Raw genomic sequence first — 18,285 nt, forward strand, 5'->3', positions numbered from 1 at the left:
GGCAGAGGAGATAGTGTAGATTTTAATCTTATCAGTAATGTTTCCACTTTCTAGAAAGAGAATGTATTTATGTGTATTCTTAAATAAAAATCCAGTTTTAAAAAGATGGCATATTATAAGGTTTTTTTAGAGCTGATAAAGATTATTGTAAAAATTAATTCACAAGTATATAAAGTATAAAAAATAAAGGAAAGGTCCCTACTCTCCTTTTTACCTCTCAGAGGTAGTCACTGTCCAAGCTGAGATTGGCTGCTTGTCTATTTATCGTGTGACCTGGAGCTAGGAGAGGAGCACCCTGACTTGCCTTCCTCCTTACGTATCTCCTCCTGGGATAATAATTATCAAATAGTTTATAAAATCAAGGATCTCTAACCTTCCAGGTGTTTGGACTCAGAAAGAGTCAGTGAGGAAAACACAATGTGCTTAAAATTTAGACACGCTACTGTGACCTTGTGGGGGGATACCCCAGAGCCTGGCTCCCCTGGCCACAGCTCACTGAACTGGGCTGGGCTCCTGACTCAGAGGCGCCCAAGGGCATCTACATTCCATCTTGAATTTGGACCACGGTTGGCACTGGCATCAAACAGCACTGGAAGTGAAGTGAACACTGGCAGCAAGAAGTGGGAGCAGAAGCTACAGTGGACTCAAAATGTGGCCCTGCCCAGTCTTTCGAACCTGTTTTCAGGATCCTGTCTCCTCTGGTGTGCAGGCACACTTGCATTTCACAAATATTTACTGAGCAGGGTCCCTGGCCTGTGGGTTCACAGCTTGGGCACACTCTGGTGAGCTGGCACAATGATGATCTCCCCTTTAGTCTCTCCCTTTCTACAGCTTCTTTCCCATCGTCAGTAAACACGAGCAGGTTGTAAATGCCTCCTTGGTCCCTATCTCCTCCAGGTAACACTTATTTCTTCCTTGCACACCCAACATACTTTAACACTCACTTTCTCCACTCCATCATATCCCAAGCCCTCCTACACCACTGCAGCGTTTCTGCCCTGGCGAGTCCACCCACATGTTCCCTGTGAAGGGCACCACGCATCACCAAATCCAGCGGATTTCTTCTTCAGAAGCCACAGGTCTGTGGCTCTCCTAACACTGCACTCTGCTGGTTTCCCATCTGCTCCCAGAGGCTTCTCACTCTCCAGGAGGTCACTGACTCTCCTCCAGCTCTCCCTGCAGCCCAAATCTTTCTCTGGACCTGGACCACAACAGTTACGTATGGGTTGAGTTTTGTCTCTCCACCCTGCCCTGCCCCAAATTCATATGTTAAAGTCTTAATCCCCCAAGCTTCAGAATGTGACTTTGAAATTAGGGCAGTGACTGATGATGCGGTCCTCCCAGAGTAGGCTGGTTCCGTAATCCATTATGAGGGGTGTCCTTATATAAAGGGGATGTTGGGACACACACACAGGGAGCACGCTGTGAGAACATGAAGGTGGAGATCAGGGCAATGTGTCTACCAGCCAGGGAAGGCCAAAGATACTGGCAAGCCCCCAAAGACAGGAGACAGGCCCAGGACAGATTCTCTTCCCACAGACCTCAGAAGGAACCAACCCTGCCTGCGCCCTGACCTTGGACTTCCTGCCTCCAGAGCTGTGAGATAACATGCTTGTGTTGTTTATGCGGCCCCGTCTGTGTCACCGTGTTACTGCAGGCAGCCACAACAAACAAGTCACCCGTCCACATGGCTGCCTGCCCTGGACCTGGACGGATGCAGGTGGTCTCTGCGCCCCCACTGCACCCCCATCCTGTGGCCGACACAGCCAGGCCAATCAGACTGTCCCTCGAAGGAATTCTGACACTTGATCTGAGAGACCCAGGGCGAGGAGTTGTCAAAACTCCAGTAGGGCCACTCCCTGGGGAGAGGACCCGCAAACCCCTCCTCAGGTCCCTGGAGTTTCCCTGGTTTCAGCCCTTCCTAGAGCCTGCTTGTCCACAGGTCTGGATTCCAAGAGCCCCTGGACTATCTTCCCCCTACCTCCGTTCTTTACCTCAAGTTAGGACATCATTGGCCACTCCCGACTGCAAGTGGCAGAAAGCCCAAATTCAACCACTGGCTGCCTTGGGCTTGGCGGGGCTCCCTGGGGAGAAGGCCCAGCTTTGCAGGTGCTGTCGTCAGAAGGCCACTGACAACTTTGGTGGGAGGCCCTAAGGCAGATGAATTCTCCAGCTGTTTCAAGTTGGGGTCAGATCCTGGCTGCCCCCAGAGGAGAACCACTGTCTGCTGTCGTCATCCTTCCTTCCATCCTTCTCTCCCACGTCAAAAGCCTTTTTTTTTTTTTCTGCTTATAACAGCAATACATGCTTGTGATACAAAATTTAAATATTACAGAAATACATGCTATGGAAAGTGATTTCATGCCCCAGACATCTCTGTTATTAATATTTCAATATAGAGTCTTCCGGATTTTTTCTATGCCTATCTTACCTATGTCATTATTATATATACATATATTTCCTTTTTTTTTTTTAAGATTTTATTTATTTATTCATGAGAGACACACAGAGAGAGAGGCAGAGACACAGGCAGAGGGAGAAGCAGGATCCATGCAGGGAGCCCGACGTGGGACTCGATCCGGGGTCTCCAGGATCAGGCCCGGGACTGAAGGCGGCAGTAAACCACTGAGCCACCGGGGCTGCCCTATACATATATTTCCAAAACTTTACTCATATTAAATCCATACGCAGACATCATGTATTCAAGCAGTCTCCTGCCGGCGGACATTTGGACAGGCAGTCCTGTTTCTGCAAAATCACTGCAAAAGCTACAGTTATAATTCAGTGCCATCCCTGTGCCTTGTTTTTAAAAATTCAACTGATGACATCTTCAGGACAGCTTCTTCAAAATGGAACTGCTAAAAAAACAAAAAACAAAAAACAAAAAACAAAATGGAACTGCTGAGCCCAAGTGTGGTCAAAATTCCCCAAATTCTATATAAGAAACTAAAGGAACCACAGATGACGGGCTGTTCCCCAAAGCCCCACCCCCACCCCAGCACTGGATATTATCAATTTTCTTTTCTTTTTTAAGATTATTTATTTATTTATTTATGAGAGACACAGAATGAGAGGCAGAGACACAGGCAGAGGGAGAAGCAGGCTCCCTGCAGGGAGCCCGATGCAAGACTCCCAGGACCCCAGGATCACCCCCTGAGCCAAAGGCAGACGCTCAACCACTGAGCCACCCAGGCGCTCTGATATGATTTTTCTCAGTCTTTAGCAATCTGCTGGGTGAAAATACAAAACTTGCATTTCTTTAGTTATGAAGTTGACCACACCTCCATTTGTTAATCGTGTTACCGAGAAGTGTCTTTACCAGTCTCATGGTCTGTGTAAAGGGCCACTGAGACTGCCTGTGGGGCCAGTTCCAGATCATGGGCGGCTTCCAGGAAGTGGCTCCGCAGGCACCCTGTCACTCCTTCCTGCCCTCGCACCATGGAGTTCACTGGGCCAGGGACAGTGATGGTATCTGACTTGTCTGAACAGACCCAAGAGTTATAAAAGCATAAACTAAAGCATGGCTGGTTTCTCCTAGGGAGGAAGCAAACACCCCCCTCCCACAGGCTCTTGGCTGATGTCCCCTCCGACATTCTGAGCCCTTCTAGGGCTCCTGGACACACAGATGGCGGGGGGGTAGTTTCTGCATGGCCAGCTCCCTGGCACAGTCTCTCCTCAGCTCACATTCCACCTGTCAGAGGCACTCCCACTCCCCTGGTCCCCTGTCCCTCACCTGGGGACTGTCTTCAGAGCACTTCAGCACTAGCTTAGTTAACAAATTCACAAACTTGTTTTGCTGTTTAGCGTTTGTCTCTGGCCTTCTAGAAATCATTGCTGTATTCCCAGAACAGACTTTGGCATGTTCGTCTCTGGTTCTTGGCTGCTGTCACCCCCAGTGGCTTAGTGAATATTTATACAATACTGCCGAATGGGCGCTGTGTAGGCTGCTTGGCATACCTTGTTCATTTATTCTTTTTCTCCCCTGTTTTTTCTTCAAATTTTATTCATTAGAGTCACAGAGAGAGGCAGAGACACAGGCAGAGGGAGAAGCAGGTGGCCTGCTGGGAGCCCAATGCAGGACTCGATCCCAGGACCTCGGGATCAGGCTCTGAGTCGAAGGCAGACGCTCAACCACTGAGCCACTCAGGCGTCCCTCTCTCCAACTCTTGACACATTTTAAACATTAAGAAAAAAATGGAAAGAATAAACAGTGAGCCCTTGAATACCTTCTTCCTAGCTTCAGCAGGTAGCATTTCACCATATTTGCTTTGTCTTTGTCTCCTTGCAAACACGCTTTTGCTTGTTGAACCATCTCCGTGCACTGCACACCTCAGGAAACTTCGCCCTTAAATACTTCAGCATGCATTTCCTAAGAATTCATGTTCTCCGGGGCGCCTGGCTGGCTCAGTGGTTGAGCGGCTGCCTTCGGCCCAGGGTGTGATCCTGGAGTCCCAGGATGGAGTCCCGCCTGGGGCTCCCTGCACGGAGCCTGCTTCTCCCTCTGCCTGTGTCTCTGCCTCTCTCTGTGCGTCTCTCATGAATAAATAATAAAATCTTTTAAAAAAGAAAAGAATTCTTGTTCTCCTAAATGAGTATATGAGTATAATACCATTCTCGAACCAACAAATGAACAAATACTCCATACTAGACGATACTAAAGAGATCATATTTAAATTGCCCCAATTTTTTTCAAACCAGGATGCAATCAAGTTTGTACATCGCATTCAGCTCTTGTGTCTGTTTACTGTGTCATAACTGTGAGGAAGGCACTAGAATTCCTACTGTAGGGGTGAGGAAACAGTTGGAGAGCTGGAGGAGCTTGCCCAGGATGCCTTCACGCATCTCTGACTCCCAAAGTTATCTCTTCTCCCTCCTTCCCCGCATCTGGCCGGCCTAACCCCACACCTCAGTGCCCTAGAGGCTTCACCCCCCACTCTCACTGATCTGGTCCATGTGAGTCAGGAGATGGGCTGAGGTTGAGGTACTGGCCCAGTTACTCAGCAGGCTCACTTTCAAGCTCCTCTGGCCGCACACCCACTCTGCAGCCCTGGCCTTGTCTCTGTTGCTCTCTGAGACCTTAGCCATCAGTTGGGAGTGACAGGCAGTCCAGTTTGTGCCTCATTTAGGGGAGGATCTGCCTGCATTAGGCTGGGCAGAGGAGAGCCTAACATGGCTCCGATGGAGGGACAAAAGTGCCTTTTAGTCAGGTGTGTGGGTTCAGCTGCAACGGGGACTGAAAAAACATTCCACCTGGATGCACGCAAACTCATCCAAGGAGACTTCTAGAAGAGCAGGAAAACATCTCCCTGAGTCATCAGCTACCTGCTTGCAAGTCAAAACAAAGATCCTCTCTTGCTGGGAGCTCCACCCCTAGAAATGTTCCCATGGAAAGCAGTGCATGCATGTTGGATCATGAGCAACTAGTGTGTGTGTGTGTGTGTGTGTGTGTGTGTGAATACACAGCCCTCGGTAACATCTGGGGTGGACCTAACCCTCCTGTGGATAACAGCCCCATGGTTCCCACCGTGGCTACTCTCTATGCATCTGGGCTCAGCACTTGAAACAATCTGGATGCCGGCAGGTGCAAGCACCGGGAGACTAGGGGGAGGCAGGGGACATGAGACTCAGAGAAGCAGCAACCATCACCTCATATCACAAGTGTGTAAAAGACTCCCATGGGCTGGGGGGAGACCCTCATCACCAGGTCTGAGAGCAAATGCCCAGGAGCACCTTGGTGAGGAGGCCCTAAATTTGGCCTACGGGGTCTCTAGCCTGTTGAATACAGATCTTGGGATTTTTTTTAGCCTCTATCATTGGGTGAGCTACTTCTTTTAATATCCTGTAATAAATATAATCCTTTACAATATGTATGAGGAATTGGCTCACCCAATGATAGAGGCTGAGAAATTCCAAGGTATGTCCTATTGAGTCTATTTCTCTAAAGAACCCTAGTACAACCTTTGTGTGTGAGTGTCATGGACTCCTCTTCCTGGCCCGCCTTCCCGAGCTGCACGATGCAGAGGCAGCCTCCACACATGCCTGTTCATCCCCCCACGCCCCCTCCTGCCCCTGGAAGGCCCTGCTGCCACCCCGCCCTTTGGGAGCAGGTCTCTGGCACTGTGGGAACACCTGTCCTCACCCAGTATCCTCCAGCCTTGGGCTGTTATTTGGACTCAATCCCAAGTCCTCCCTCCTCTATCCCAAATCTCCTGTGCTATGATTATTTTATAAATCAAGGCTTTTAAAAATAAGACACTCAGTTCTCCCTTGGGGCTAGGAACACTGTCATTTTCAGGACAAAAAGTCCAACTGTCCTGCGAAGAGAAAGAAGCAGAAAATCCTCTTTTTTGGTGTCGAGTCAATAGGAGAGTAAGATGGCTAACCGCGAATCAGACTATTCCCATCCATTGGCTGGAGCAGGCATGAGGAGGTGCTCGGCTCCAGGGGGGCTCAGTCCTCACAGTACAGTCTAGGTAAGTGTGCCCCTGGGCTAAGCACTCAGAGCCGGCGCTGCTGGGGCACACCCTGGTCAAGAGCCCCTCTACTGGACCCTGTGCCCGGGGCCCCGGTGGGTAACTCGCTACGGAGAAGATGTGAGGGGGTTTTTCTGCACGGCCCTGACTACCCACTCCAGGCTAGACTGTGCAGAGCTCAGGGAGGACAAGAGCCTGATTCTGGGTCCACCTGGATCTAAAAGGGGGGTGCCCCCAGGGAAGCAGGGCCGCTTGATGCCAGGCTAGATAGCAGCGCTGGAGCCGACAGGCAGCTCTGGGCTGCTCAGGATGAAAGACCAGACACAAGGCCTTGGCAACCCCATAACCAGCTGGGGGTCGGTCTCCCCTGGGTTGGGCTGAAATTGGCTCTATCAGAACTGAACTGACCTGGCTGCCTCTGCCTGTCCAAGGCATGGGGTCCCTGTCTGAGGTGTGGGGTCGCCTGCCCAAAGCTTAGAGTTCCGTGCCCTGCTGGGCCCTGGTCCTTCTCAGTCCTGTTCTGCTTCTGTGATGGCTCCCTCTCACCTGCCTCTAAACGTCCCCTCCACCCCCTCTGCTCACCTCAGGATAGGTGGGCCTGCTTCCCGACACTTGTCTCAGATATCTGAAGGGCCTCGAACACTCAAGGACTTGTCCATGCGAGAGAAAGGAGGGTCCTGCATGAGCACTGTGACTCCCCAGGGACACCCTCTCCCCTCACAAGGGAACAGCCCCAGAATTCAGGGATTCTCCACATGCTGTCCCCACGTCACGGCCACTCCTCCCTGCCAGTCCTGATACCAGAACACCTCACAGCCAGATCTTCCCTCAGGCTTTAATCCAAAGCATGTGTCCCTAGGGCCTGAGGAGTCTGACAGAGTCTGACCCCACCTCTGACCCACAGACCGAGCCGTTCCCCCTCAGGGGAAACCCACAGCCTGGACATTGCACGACCATGGACACTTGGGCCAACCTCTCCTGCACCTGTTGTGACCACCCTCAAGGTGTAGACTCTTCATATCTGACCTACCACGGCCCAGAAAGAGCCTGAAGTCCCCTCACTGCCCTGGAAGTGGGAGTTGTAAGGACCTTCCAAGGCCCAGGTTAACAACACAGGCATTTAACAGAGACCAGGAGCACACAACAGGAAGAACATTGATGCTAACCCTGCTGCACAAGGCTTGGCCAGGGACGGGCATGTCATTAGGCCATACTGCCTGTTGGTGGTATTGTGCAAACGCTTCCCAAACAGCTAGAATATTTGGGCAGATGGTGTACAGTTCTGCATAGTAATGAGCCTAATATGATTGCCAGCCTGTCAAACACAAGGAGAGGGAAGGCCAGAGAGAGACAGTCACAGCACACAGTAAGGCGGAGATCTTGGGAAACTGTACACGTGCATCAAAATGACCCAAGCCTTCTAGAAGACATTGAAGTAAAAATGCAAGCAAGTAGAGAAAAAGAAGCTTCTCTCCCCAAAGTAAAAGTCAAACCCATTAGTTAAGAAGTAATGTCTGATGGGGAGGCTATTGAAGATCTCTGGCTGTGAAGGAAATCTACTAAAGAAAATAATTAAAACAGTTTGCTAAAATTTCCTATTTTGTTTCTTTAAAAGTTGGTATTTGGTTGTCCTTTTTATAATGCAGACAGAACTTTCTCTACTGTGTACCATGAATACTATCCATTATACATACATATAATATCATACATATGTAATAGGGTAGAGTTGGTGGAGGAGGGTCAAACAAGTAAGAGCATGATAGAGAGAGACACAGAGAGACAGATTATATTGGACGCGTTTCTGTCCTAATTACAAACATACGCATCCTTTGGCCAAGCAGAAGTCGTCTGCCACACAACTCTAGCTGACATGAACAAAAACCCTCTACAGACGCAAACTTCTTGGGGAAGGGTCTTATGTCCCTGACAGTCTTGGAACCAAGTCCACGGGCTCCATCAAGGTCCTTGCTTCTCCCTAAAGGAATAGACATTTCTATTAGTGGGGACCCATCAGAGATCCCAGGCCACAGGGGACCACATCATATGCCAATTCACGTCCACAAGAACCTACCCTGCACATTCTAAATTATAAATCCATATATATAAAACCCTGACAGGAAATTCAAGGTCCAAACCGGGAGACTGACCACCGTCAAGTTTAAAGGTCTTGCTCCCTTCGCTAACAATTCTAAATTTCATGATGAACACCTACACATTAGAAGAAAATTGGATTTACTGTTTTAGCATAAAGATGGGTGAGGGCATGACAGTCAGGAAGGTTGGATGTTTTTAACTGATTTGTATATAGATTCCTGTGAGAGTCTGATGAAAGCTGGGAGTCTTTTCCTCTCTGTAGTAAAATACGTGTATTTTTGCAGTTTTCAGGGGGGTCACAAATTCCCTGAAGGCCACCCACGAACAGCAACGCAAGGACCTTTGGTCTACAGGACAAAGCTCTAACTAGTGGCTTATTGATTCCACCGCATCTTTGCCCATGAAGCTTTCACAGGCCATTGGTGGCGGATTGTTCTCCATCTGTGTCATCAGAGCCCCAAACTGGGTTTATGGATGACTTTATATGTGACAGATTTAAATGACTCAAACACCATGACTCAGATAGCATGATAGTCATTCTGGCCACATGCTCAAGAATTAAACACTGATTTGCAAAGGTGCCTGGGTCAGAGTCAGCCCTCGGGTCATGATCCCAGGGTCCTGGGATCGAGCCCCATGTCGGGCTCCCTGCTTGGTGGGGAGTCTGCTTCTCCTCTCCTTCTGCCCCCTGGCTTGTGCTCTATCTCAAATAAATAACATCTTTAAAAAAAAAAAAGTAAAAATAAACACTGATTTGCAGCCAGAGTTATTTCTGCAAGCAAAACTCCTACTAAACTACAACAAGCAGTTATTGTTAACTTTAAGGACACTTCACAATGATGATTAAGAAAACTTATGATTTGAAAAGCCAAAGGGATAACGATCTGCAAGGTCCATGATGGTTCAGGCAGTCCAGATTGGCCAGGCCTTCTAGACACATACATTTCCCTGGCCATGGAGGCAGCTCAGGCTCTATCCTGGCTTTTTTTTTTTTTTTTTTTTTAAGATTTTATTTATTTATTCATGAGAAACACAGAGAGAAATAGAGGCAGATACACAGGCAGAGGGAGAAGCAGGCTCCATGCAGGGAGCCTGACATGGGACTCGATCCCGGGACTCCAGGATCACGCCCTGGGCCAAAGGCAGGCGCTAAACTGCTGAGCCACCCAGGGATCCTCTATCCTGCCTTTTGAAACCCCTCCTCTTCTTTACAGTCTGGGAACACAGGAGTAAGAGACTGGCTTGGCTTGTCTGTCTGACTTGGAGATTTTATTGGTTACCTGCAGATAAGACACAATCCTGATACAAACCTAATGCAGAAAGAAAAATTTACTTGTGGCTTTTATTTTTTAAAGATTTTACTTATTTATTTGACAGAGAGAGAGAGCACAAGCTCGGGGAGCAGGAGAGGAAGAAGCAGGCTATCTGTAGAGCAGGGAGCCCAACATGGGGCTCAATCCCAGGACCCTGAGATCATGACCTGAGCTGAAGGCAGACACTTAACCAACTGAGCCACCCAGGCATCCTGCTCACAGCTTTTATGAGCTGAACTTGCCCTTCCTTCCAACATCCCTTTTCCTGTCACCATGGCAGTGAGTAGAATATGCGGATCTTAGTGCTGTCCTGTTTGCAGTTCTTGGTGTTGTCACCTGAATTATGTCCTCACAAATTCCTATGTGCAAATCCCAACCCCCGGAACCTCAGAATGTGACCTGATTGGGAGATCGGGTCACCCAGATGCCATTAGTCAAGGTGAGGCCATTAGGGTGGCCCTAACTCAGTAGAACTGTAAATTAACAAAGGGGAGATCTGGACACAGACCCACGTACTGGGAGAGCACCATGTGAACACAAAGGCAGACTGGTGTGACGTATCTACAGCCAGAAAACACCAAAGATTACCAGGAAACCACTGGAGGCTGGGAGAGAGGCAAGGAGCAGGTTTTCCCTGATAGCCCTCAGAAGGGGCCATCCCTGGTGACTGCCTGATCCTGGATTTCAAGACTCCAGCTGTGTGAGGTGGGACGTTTCTGTGGTCCACACCACCTGGGACTACCTAGTACTTTCCTGCAGCAGCCTTAGGAAATGCGTATGTTTACCTGGTCCTCTGGTAGGTCAGGGGGAAATACCTCACCCATTTCAAACATCAAAAAGTGCTTAAGCACTCAGATTTTATAGACCAGATGGAAGAAATATAAATCCACCTTTGGGCCCACCTTAATCTCTGTCCACAGGGACTATCATGACCTTTTAGTCTAGTGGAGTGTCTTTGCCTAAAGTGTTATGGTGGGTGGGGGGCTGGGAGGATGCCAGGGTGGCTCACTTGGCCAAGGGTCTGCCTTGGACTCTGGTAATGATCCCAGAGTCCTGGGACGGAAACCCCCTCCCATGGAATCGGGGCTCCCTGCTCAGCGGGGAGCCTGCTTCTCCCTCTCCCTCTGCCCCTCCCCCTGCTTATGCGCACACACACTCTCTCTCTTTCTGTCAAATAAATAAATAAAATCTTAAAAAAAAAAATTAAAAAAAAATAAAAAAAATCTTTAAAGAAAAGTATTCTGGGAACAAGAGAAATGAGGGCAAGCTGTTCACAGCTTGGTTTAAGGAACCAGGTCAGAATCAAGAGAACAGTGCAAATACATATTTTCTACCTGAAAAACCTCATAACCAAATACCAGGCTTCTACAAAAGCACTGACATTATTCCTCAGCAGTGCCCCCGATGAAGACCACAAACACTGGAAAAGTTTGCACCCCCAGCTAACACACTGTGTACCTCCAAGGGAGTTACTACTTGTGGGAGAAGTGCCGTGAGTTGTGGCCCATAGAAACCAAAGAATCCTGGGCTGGGGCTCCACGCAGGAGCCTTTTCACCAAAGAAGTCATGAAACTCCCCAAGGGTGGCAGGAAGGAAAAGGCACACCCTCGGGGCATCTGAAGAGTCCTCACCCTCCTCTGGGCAGCCACAGCCCTTGCCAGGCTGGGGGGCTTTGTGGTCAGGTAAGGGCTGAGATCCAGATCCGAGCGCCGGGTACCCACCTCTCACCCCTCACCCCCCATCAGGTGCCCTTGTGCAGTGAGCAACTTGCACAAACAGCCATGGCAGCTCTGACTGCCCTTTCTGTCCTCAGTTTGCATCTATCTTTGCATCTACTTGCACTTCTCCTATATGGGTGGGGGGTTTCTCCTGTTGCCCAAGAATGGCAGCGAAGGTCCAAAGCTGTGGGTAAGAGTTGCTGAATACCCCATATTCTAAATCTGAGGAACCCCAGCAGTCAGGCCAAGGCTCTCTCTCTGCAGGGCTTATTGAGTGGTGCCTATTGAGAATTTTCTTTCTCTCTCAGTTCAAGTTCACGCAGGGAAGGGGGTCATCAGCCCTTGGGAGGACAGTGCTTGGAATGCAGCTGCTCCCTTAAAGGGTGTGGGTGATTTTGTATCAGCATGCCAACCAGTCCTAAGGGTTACCTCGCTTCAAGCTTATGGCCTCGGTGCTTGCGGACCGAAGTCCCTTGGTCGGCCGCAGAACTTTGAGATTTGCAGGGCTTGGCGGGGGGGGGGGGGGGGGGGGGGGGGGTGAAGCTCCAGACCACCTCGGAAGGTAAGATCAGCGGCCGCAGCCACCAGCAAGTCTGCTCGGGGTCGTGCCGACAACATGGGACTAAGGACCAGGTCACCTCCTCTCCAGCGTGCAGCCGCCTTCCCTCCCCTGCAACCCCCCCGGCTTCACCCCTCAGGGGATGGCGAAGGTGCTGACTAGCCCAGCGGCGGCCCAGCTGCCGGCTTCCAGAATAAAGCGACCTTCCCTTTCCCTCCACCCCTCATCCAGCAGCGAGCGGCCCAAGCTGAGTTCCCACCGGGTTCTCTGCCGGTAGCAGCTTCCCTCCACGAAGCCAGCCCGGGGCATGCGAGAAACCCGTCGTGAGGTCCAGGGGGCGTCTAAAAGCAGGGCCCGGGGTCTGCCCACGCGAACCATGCGGCCGGGCACGTGTCCGCTGCGTCTGCGCGGCGGGGGCGGGGGGCGGGCTCTCCGGGGCTGTCCCCGGGCGCTGGCACTTCGGGAGGGCAGGCCTGCCGCGGGCTCGGAGACCCTGAGGAGCTCCTCCGGGCCCGGCCCCTTCCCGGCTCCGACGACAGCGAGCTCCCCCAGGCCAGGCCTGCTCGCGCAGTGTCCCGCGGCCGTGGGCGAGCCCCCCGGAAGTCCCCCGGAAGACCCGGCGCTCAACGCGGGGCCCTGGCCAGGCCGCCGTCCTCGTCCTCGTCCTCGGGCCGCGGGGAGCGGGGAGCGGGGAGCGGGGAGCGGGCGAGCCGAGGGCCACCCTCCGCCGCCCCCGCAGGGCCTGGGCGTGGCCCCTGCCCACCGCGACGCCTTCCCGCACTGACCCGACCGGCCGAGCCCCTAAGGGCGGGCGGCTCCGCGTCCGGACGCCGCAGCGCATCCCGCTGTCACTAGGTGGCGACGTGTGTCAAGGTGGCGCACCCGTCGCCACTCGGCGCTGCCCCGCAGGCGGCCTGAGGAGGAAAAGGGAACGCCCGGCGCCTTCCCGGAGGGGGGAGAGGGGGAGGGGGCGGAGCACAGGGAGGGCCCGGGTCGAGCAGGGGGCGGGGCTGAGCACGGAGCTCCCCCCGCCCTCCGGTGTGCTCCGCCCCCTTTCCCCGCCCTCCGGTGTGCTCCGCCTCCTCCACCCTCAACCCGCCCTCCTGTGTACTCCGCCCCCTCCCCCCGCCCTCCGGTGTGCTCCGCCCCCTCCCCCTCCCTCCCGTGTGCTCCGCCCCCTCCACCCTCTCCCCCGCCCTCCGGTGTGCTCCGCCCCCTCCCCCTCCCTCCCGTGTGCTCCGCCCCCTCCACCCTCTCCCCCGCCCTCCGGTGTGCTCCGCCCCCTCCCTCTCCCTCCCGTGTGCTCCGCCCCCTTCCCCCGCCCTCCCGTGTGCTCCGCCCCCTCCCCCCCGCCCTCCCGTGTGCTCCGCCCCCTCCCCCTCCCTCCCGTGTGCTCCGCCCCCTTCCCCGCCCTCCGGTGTGCTCCGCCCCCTCCCCCTCCCTCCCGTGTGCTCCGCCCCCTCCCCCTCCCTCCCGTGTGCTCCGCCCCCTTCCCCCGCCCTCCCGTGTGCTCCGCCCCCTTCCCCCGCCCTCCCGTGTGCTCCGCCCCCTCCCCCCCGCCCTCCCGTGTGCTCCGCCCCCTCGCCCCCGCCCTCCCGTGTGCTCCGCCCCCTCCCCCCTCCCTCCCGTGTGCTCCGCCCCCTCCCCCTCCCTCCCGTGTGCTCCGCCCCCTCCCCCTCCCTCCCGTGTGCTCCGCCCCCTTCCCCCGCCCTCCGGTGTGCTCCGCCCCCTCCCCCTCCCTCCCGTGTGCTCCGCCCCTCCCCCCTCCCTCCCGTGTGCTCCGCCCCCTTCCCCCGCCCTCCCGTGTGCTCCGCCCCCTTCCCCCGCCCTCCCGTGTGCTCCGCCCCCTTCCCCCCGCCCTCCCGTGTGCTCCCTCCCCTCCCTCCGCCCTGCCTGGTGCTCCGCCCCCTCCCCCTCTCCCCCGCCCTCCCTGTGCCCCGCCCCCTACCTCCCCCCGCCCAGGGCCCTCCCTGTGCTCCGCCCCCTCCCTGTGCTCCGCCCCCTCCCCCTCCCCGTGCTCTCCCACCTGCCTCCCCCTGCCTTCTCCACCACCCTCCGTCCCCCCCCCCCCCCCCCCCCCGCCTCCCCCGTGCTCTATCCCCTTCCCGTCCGCAGCGCTGGGTGGGGAGCCGGGTTTTAGGTGAAGCGCTCTGTCGGGCGGGATGTGAGCCCGGGGGGGCGGGGACACAAAGCACGCGGGCCGGGCAGGAGCCCCCGAGGCACGGACCCGGGGCTCAAGGCCACGCCAAGGGGGGAGCTGTGCGTGAACTGCACGATCCGGCCGCACTCCCCACCTTGATAGGCCTGTCCCCCCCCAGCTCACACCCCCCGCGCAGGCGCTCAGTAAATACTCGGCGGCGCACCGAGCTGCCTGCGGCGCCCACAGCGGCCCCTCACCTGGGGTTCCGCCCTCGGTCTCGCTGCGGGCAGGGCCGCCCTGGAGCTTCCAGTTTTCTGGAAGGGTTCCCTGCGAGCGCGCACTGCGGCTCCGGACCAAGGTAGGGGCTCTTGTCGTGGGCTTCTGGTCCTCCGAGCCGCTCTCCTGCACGCCGGCCGCTCCGCCGCGTGGTAGCTGGATTCGGCTTCTGGTCTGGACCAGGGAACACACCGAACAGGAGACTTCCCTCGAGCTTCTAGGATCTCCAAATGTTCCAACATGGCAGTAGTTCTAGAGACATCACGATGGTCACAACCGAGTGGAGGTGCTTGTGACCATCCGGTGGGTAGACCGTGTGCAGGACAGCCCTCCATGACAAAGACTCTCTGGCCCAAAAAGTTGACAGTGTGGAAGTCGCGCAACCCTGGAACATGGGAATGTTTCTTCGGTTCCTATGTTGCTCCTTAAAAAGAATTCTCAGGGTGCCTGGGTGGCTCAGTCAGTTAACTGTCTGCCTTCTGCTCAGTTCATGATCCTGGGCTCCTGGGATCGAGTCCTCGAGTCCTCTGTCGGGCTCCCTGCTCATGGGGGAGTCTGCTTCTCCCTCTGCCCCTCCCCCTCCTCATGCTCGCTCTCTCTAACACAAAAATAAATAAATCTTTTAAAGAAATCTCAGTCCAGAGCTGTTCTTGTGCTTATTCTCATTCTATAAGTTAACCACCTATTCTTACCTCATGACCCTCTTCCAAACAGTTGCATTACTTCCTATGGTTTCTGGAGCATTGCTGAATATTCAGTGATGTTGGGACAACAGCAAAACTGCAGGGCCCTGACCCCTAGATCAGGTGAAGGTTCTACACGGTTCCCTGAAAAGTCACACGTGACTGCTTATCATAGACCTCTGGGTCACTCATAAGAGGAAAACACTAAGACTTACTCAGGGTCTTATTGTGTTATATTGTATTAATTTTATTTAAAAAGAAGTTTATTTAAAAATTTTAAAAAGATTTTATTTGATAGAGACAGCACAAGCAGGGGGAGCAGCGGGCCCAGTGAGAGGGAGAAGCCGACTCCCGGCTGAGCAAGGAGCCCGACCCAGGGCTCGATCCCAGGATCCTGGAATAATAACCTGTGCGGAAGCAGGCGCTTAACCAACTGAGCCACCCTCTTATGGTGCCCCTAAGAGGTTTAGACAGCAAATATTCCTAAATAAATAAATAAATAGATAAATAAATAAATAAATAAATAATAAATAAATAAAAGATAGATGATAGATGATAGATAGATAGCAAATATTTCTAGGTGAGTTTAAGAATAAGCGAGAAACTGACCCCCAGCTTATTGTCTAACAGGCCGGGGATCAGTCTCAGTTGTGTAAGCGCAGGTGCTGACATCCAAGCGCCTCCCGGCGCTGCTCTCTCTCCAGAACCCTCTAGTCTGAGGGTTTGTCTCCCTCTGTGTGAGTCGTCCTCACGTGGGGTCTCCGGATGTGTTCAGTTCATGACTAATCCTGATGCTGACAGCAAAACTTTTCTCCACTTCATGTCAGGGGGATGAGGGAGGCTGACTCAGGAATCCTGTGCTGCTGGTTTTCTATCCTCATGAGAAAACGGATTGGAACATTCCTGACCCGGCCAGCCCAACAGCCCAAAGCATACCCTTGGGCAAACTTTCCAGGTTACTCTGAATAATTAATCTTGTCTATTATTTGATAACTCTCTGATCTGCAGACGTTCGCTTAGACAGTATTCTTCACCTCAAAATCAAGTTGAGCCATCTCGGAGAAGTTTTGCCCCACTGATTCCACTTCTAGAAATCTCTTGCACAGAAACACTTCTACAAGGGCACAAAATTAGATGTGCTAGAATGTTCCTTGCAGTGTTGTTTGTACTATTAAAAAATTAGAAACAATTTCCATGTCCACCAGTAGACAAATAATGAAGGAATAAAAATATTGATACCTCCACACTATGTAATTCTTTGTTAGTGTTGACAAGGAATGCAATAGAGCTATATGAAATGACATAAGAAGCAAGTTGCAGAATGTATTAGATCTACTTTTGCAAAAAAAATATAGTCATTTATTTTATATATATTTAGAAGTGCTTAGGAGCACATACTGTATGTGCATACATGTATGTGCATACAAACACTAAAGAAAACTTATCTTTAAAATGTATACATTGTTTGCATGAAAACATCCTATGCATTCATTTTGCAATAAAAGAAGTGTTTATTTTTGTCCTTGTAGGAAAAAAGACACGAAATCAGATTGGGTTTTTTCCCTAGTCTGTACAAATTGAGTTTTCTGTCACTTACGGGTTCCTATTACCCTCTAGGGAGAGGGCTAATGCATGAGGCAGTGGTTTTTGGCAGGATTATTATTGAAGACATCATTCTTATCCAAAAGTCAATCTTTTGGCCAGGACCAGCTTTTCTTGCCTGCAGATTTTGGTTCCATCAGGAAATGCTAAACATAGTTGCCTTGGTCACTCTCCGAGCTGGTACCCAGGGCACTCACCCTTGTGGTGGATGAGAGCACCCAGGAACCTCTAAAGGCAAAGAGAGACCACTGAGGCTCAGCCTCCACCCACTGGTGGGACCCTCATCAGGAAGCTCTAAGGGTCAGGACTGGGTAGACTGTCAACCTCTGTATTCCCAGCACCCAACACGGTCCCCAGCAGGTCACTGATGATCCATAGTTTCTTTTCTTTCTTTCTTTCTTTTTTTTTTTTCAGATTTTATTTATTTGAGAGAGAGAGAGAGAGGGAGGACATGATCCGGGCTGGGGAGGATGAGGGAGAAGGAGAAGGAGGTTCCCCACTGAGTAGGTAGCCTAATGCAGGACTCAATCCCAGGACCCCTGGATCATGACCTGACCCGAAGGCAGATGCATCCCCTACTGAGCCACCCAGATGCCCCAATGCTCAGTAATTGTTGAATGAATTTGTTTAAGGAGGAATTTTTTTATTCCTGTCGACTTGATTTTCATGTAGGGCGGGCAAGCAGGGTGTCTGAGAATGTGGCTGGCAGTTCCTGGGTGGTGAGTCAGGGTTGTGCCTCAGGCTCCCCATTTTGTAAGGTTTGTAAGCCTGACCACCCACATGGCAACTGGTGAGGTTTTAACATAGCAACAGACACCCTCCCTGGACCCAGAAACAATACCATGGAGTTGATGTGACATGTCTTGGTGATTTGTGGTATGTTTCTGATAAGTGTGAACTAGATATAAACATTAATCACCCTCTTGGTAAGTCGTGTTAATGGCCAAAGCAAAATCAAGCACCTCTAGGGCATCCTTGGGACCAGGGTGCCAAAAAAATGCCCCAGTGGGCTTGCAGCTGCCTGAGATCCCTCCAGAGACCTTTTGGATTCCAGATCCAGGCCCCTGTTTCTTGAAAGGAGTAAAATCCCCACCCTGAGCTCCCAGAGCCAAGCCCTCTGCTTCCCTCTCTTGACCAAGGCACATGACAGTTAGCTCTGCTTTGCCCAGCTCCTGGTCTGTGGCCCCCAAGCTTGGCTATCCCAGGCCAATTGCCTCTCAATCAAAATCTCAGCCAGGTCACAGATTACACGCACCCCGCGATCGTCTCCGGTGGCTATGAGGCAAAAATCCTAACATAGATGTTCTGAATGCAACTTAAAGGTGAGACTTGGTCAGTGGATGTTTAATGAAAATGTGCAGGTGCCCAGTTAAACATTCAGAAGGACAGAAAACAAACAAACAAAAATAATCTTCCTTCCACCATCT

The 18,285-nt window shown here is 52.3% G+C and overlaps 1 protein-coding gene across 2 annotated transcripts in view; it reads right to left on the bottom strand.

Moving 5' to 3' along the window:
• KLRG2 (killer cell lectin like receptor G2) overlaps positions 1-13,090 on the bottom strand; it is a 32,587-nt gene extending 19,497 nt beyond the window's left edge. The window contains exon 1 of one of the 2 annotated variants that reach the window (XM_041751252.1): positions 12,943-13,090. The gene's annotated coding sequence lies outside the window, so the exon portion shown is untranslated. Of the gene's footprint in view, positions 1-12,416; positions 12,526-12,942 lie in introns of those variants that run through there. The other variant, XM_041751253.1, reaches the window with a different exon arrangement.
• Positions 13,091-18,285: the final 5,195 nt, after the last annotated feature.

This window comes from Vulpes lagopus, chromosome 4, assembly GCF_018345385.1.
Source record: "Vulpes lagopus strain Blue_001 chromosome 4, ASM1834538v1, whole genome shotgun sequence".
Taxonomy (NCBI): Eukaryota; Metazoa; Chordata; class Mammalia; order Carnivora; family Canidae; genus Vulpes; species Vulpes lagopus.